Below are 4,694 nucleotides of genomic sequence, written 5' to 3'. Positions count from 1 at the left end.
GAAGTAAAACGAACATCCCTGTCAGAAACCACCGCTACCAGCACCCCATGACGTGCCACCACCTCCTTGATATAAACCTCGACCAACTTCTTTGCAGAAGTACTCTCCTAAATCGGAATGAAACGCACACTCTTGGTTAAACGATCCACGATGACCAAAATCAAATCCACTCCATGTGCAGTCCTAGGAAGCTTCGAAATAAAATCCATAGTGATTTCCTGCTATTTCTATATGGGAATATTCTACAGCTGCATCTTGACGTGAGGATGTTGATACTCGGCCTTGACTTTCCTGCAAGTCATGCACTGCTTAACATACAATGCCACATCCTGATTCATGCAAGGCCACCAATAATCAAGACAAAGATCCCTATACATATTCGTCACCTTGGGATGAATGGAGAACGTCGACTTGTGACCGTCCTCCATCAGAATATGATGTAAACCGCCCCAATACGGAACCCAGACTCGCCAATCAGAGTCCAGAAACAATGACTATCATAATCGAAGGAAGCCCTGAGTCCCACAATATGCTAACTTTCCAGTGCTCTTCCCTTATAACCATAACGTGTGGCTCTCGAATCCGCTGCAATAATCGAGTAATCACGGTCATTGTCAAACATATATCTCTTATTGGAGTCGCTATCGCCTTGCAGCTGAGAGCATCATCAACCATATTGGCCTTCCCCGGCTGATAAAGGATCCCGTAATCATAATCTTTCACCGCATCCACCATCGACGCTGTCTCATATTCATATTCGTCTTATCCATCAAGTACCTCAAGATCTTGTGATTTGTTTAAATAGTAAAAAGGACCCTATGGAGGTAAGGTCACCAAGTCTTGAGGGCGAAAACCACAACCCCCAACTCCAAATCATGAGTTGAATAATCCGCTGCATTAGGCTTTAGCTGCCTCAAAGAGTAAGCGATCATGCGACTCCTCTACATCAACACTTCCCCCAAATTGGAGATAGAAGCATCACAATAAACCACAAAATCATCAACAACCTCTGTCAGGGTCAGAACTGGTGCCTTATACACCCGTTGTCACAGAGTCTCGAAAGTTTCCTGCAGCTTAGGCCCCCAACAAAAGGTAATAGGCTTCATGGTCAATCGCGTTAAAGGAACAACTATCTTGGAGATATTCTGGATGAATCTACGATAGTAACCAGTCAAACCAAGAAAGTTCTGAATCTCAGATGGAGACCTTGTAACCTCCCACTGTAACACGGCATCGACCTTGGCTAGATCGACTAGAATACTTTTCTGTTTGACAAGGTGCCCTAGAAACTGCACCTCGTGCAACCAGAACTCATACTTGGAGAACTTTGTGAAAAGTCTATCCCTCCTAAAAGTCTCCAACACTTCCCTCAAGTGCTCCTTATATTGCTCCAGAGTCATGGAATAAACCAAGATATTATCAATAAATACTATCATAGACCGATCCAACATCGGTCTACACACATGGTTTATGAGATCCATGAATACAGCTAGAGCATTATTGAGTCCAAAAGGCATCACCACGAACTCATAATGACCATATCTAGTCTAAAAAGTTGTCTTCTACACATATTTATCCCTGACCCGCATCTGATGATAACCTGATAACAAATTAATCTTAGCGAACCAAGATGCACCTTGAAGCTAGTCAAAAAGATCACCAATCCTCAGGAGTGGATAACATATCTTCACTGTTACCTTATTCATCTCTCGGTAATTAATACACATACGGTGAGACCCATCCTTCTTCTTCACAAACCGAATCGGTGCTTCCCAAGGTGAACTGCTCGGCCGAATAAATCCCTCGTCTAACAGCTCTTGTAACTATATAGACAACTCTTGCATCTCAGGAGGAGTCAATCGATATGGTGCTTTGGCTATCAGAGATGCACCCAGAACCAGATCAATCCTAAACTCAACCTGCCATCGCAGAGGCACCCAAGGCGAATCCACCGTGAATACATCTAGGTAATCTGGCAATATTGGCACGCCATCCACAATCGCCTTACCCTTATCTTGGGTATCCATGACATAGGCGACACAACCCGAGCAACCCTGCTGAAGATAGCGTCTGGCCCTTTCCGTGGAACATAAAATCAGCCCACGCTGCGGTCTTTCCCCATGCATTACCAACTCTCCCCTACTTGGGTTCTGAACCCAAACAAACTGCAGCTCGTAGTCGATCACTGCCCCATAGGGCTCAACTAACCCATGCCCACGATAACCTTGTTCCCACGCAAAGTAATGGGAACCAAATCAACCAGATATTGCTCACTGAATAACTGGAGGGTACAACCCCGATGGACCCTCATAACCTGAACAAACCTATCATCAACAATTTTGACATCTAGAGGAGAATTTATGTCCCTCGAAGCTCCAGCTAATGTCTTCCTAAGCGCAACGATACAAACGATTGGGTAGCCCCTTAATCAAACAATACCAATGCATAGATATTGTTCATAAGGACGATCCTAAAATAAAACACACAAATATAAGAAATCAATTCAATATAAATAAAGAGACAAACAGAAAATACATACCTTTCACTACATCATAAATTGCATGTGCGTCTGTCTGGCCCTTGTGATCGTCAGTAATCCGAAGAGTCGTAGAAGTAGGTACTGACACCGGTGGTGGTAGCAGTACAATACCAACTGATATGACCAGTCCGTCCCCAAATGAAGTAGCCAAAACCACCCACTCTTTACGACCCCTTGTGTGACCTAATACACTTGCTACAGTGGCCTCGACCCTTCTAGCCCTTTCCTCTCGAATCAACAAACTTGGGACTCTTTCTCGGATGAAGACATAATCTAATTATAATTCATCATTATATAGATTTTTTTTAAATCGGAATCTTATGTAGTTCTTTACATGAAGATTTTGTTCTAAACTATGTGTCTCAGCCTTGTCGTCGCCATAAATAATAAGCACTCCCCACTTGAGTCCCAAACTGACACCAACTGTTACTCACAATCATTCAAAGCCTGAAATCTGCTCAACCAACCCTCTACACTCAACACAAAATTTGGCTTACTTTTCATCTCCATCTCTAGATCAATATCCCTCTCCCTAGCTCACGTTATCATATCCTCCAGCGTCTTGCAACTGGATTAGCTCACAAACTACTGACCGTCACTCCTTAAAATCTCATGATATCGAGCCTTCTTCGTCTCCTCGTCCACTACATATTGTGTAACAACATAATTTTTCAAAACAAATTTTCCATTTTTAATATTCATAAAACACATGTCTCAACATTAATTGTCATAAATCAATACAAGTTTTCAAACAATTGTCCAAATCCTGGATCCACAAACATAACTTCAAATCTCGAGTGTGTGTACAATCACGCCGGTGCCTTCCCGCGATCCTCCAGGGTACCTCAAACACAAAACACATAACACAGTAAGCATAAATTCTTAGTGAGTTCCCCAAAATACCACATACAACAATTCACCACTCGAGGCAGTACTCAGTACGACCCTTTGGTCGATGTGTCGCAGCGGGACCCTCCAGTCTCGTAGCTTGTTGGACCCTCCGGTCCGGTCAGAATGGCACATAGCATATATATATATATATATATATATATATATATATATATATATATATATATATAATCACAATACACATAATCTCAAACAAACACATATGACCTTCCGGTCCACATATAGATACCACCCTAAGTAATGTACAGTGAAAAGACTCAGCTCGGGTAAACTCGAACGATCTCGAACTTGGCACCCTGATCTAGCCTCCACCTAATCACATACATAAATTGTCTCTAATTAATAATGTCTCTCAAAGGCTATAATAATCCATTCCTATGCTCTCTCAGAAGGATAAAAGACCATTCTACCCCTCCAATGGTCCACAAGTCCACTTGTTGACTAAACCCTAAAAGTCAACGAAATTCAACCCTAAGGAGTACAGGGAACCTACCAGATCCCTATGTTGGGCGTACGCGACCACTATACTGATATTAGGCTGATTGAACCCTACGCACCGCATTCTGGGATTTATGCGCAGCGTACGTCCCAGTTTCACCACTAACTCACTTATGGTCTTAATTAGTTAAGACCTTGGCTCAAAATGTAGATCTGGAATCCTACAGCCTCCTAATCCATAAAGTTGAAGACTTTAAGCCTTTGCAAGGCTGTAAAGGTCATCATCAACCAAAACACGCCACTCCCTTCACTCAAGAGCTCATATCTCATGCATGGCTCACTCCTAACGTTCAAGATTGGATTTTTATGGATCTATAATACATTATACACTGCATATGGGCTGATCAAGGTCTATGGAACCGCCTTACTTATAACGTCTCCACCTTTTGGACAAAAAAATACCCTAGAAATAGTCCATGAAACACAAATCCAAAAAGACTAGGCAAGCTTTGAGCTTTTTACCTTAAACTGATGCTTTAACCTCTGTAAATCTCAGATCAAAGGTTTGCACTCCAACTCTAGGTTCTTCAATGTCACCTTCTTTTCTTCAAAAGCACACAAGAACACTATCAAGCTCAACCACAAGCACACAAGCTCTAGAACGAGGGTTTTGCACTCTTAGGGCTTTACTCTTTGGAAAATGGTGGCTAAAAGTGAGGCCAATATGTTCGTTATATAGGGCTTACCCCCACAATTAGAGTTTTAATCTGAACCTAGTACGCCCAGCATAATGGGTAGACTTCATGTA

Source organism: Lactuca saligna, chromosome 2 (genome assembly GCF_052625555.1).
Source record: "Lactuca saligna cultivar CGN05327 chromosome 2, ASM5262555v1, whole genome shotgun sequence".
NCBI classification, from domain to species: domain Eukaryota; kingdom Viridiplantae; phylum Streptophyta; class Magnoliopsida; order Asterales; family Asteraceae; genus Lactuca; species Lactuca saligna.
The sequence above is the reverse complement of the archived record's forward strand: the minus strand, read 5'-3'. Positions refer to the sequence as shown.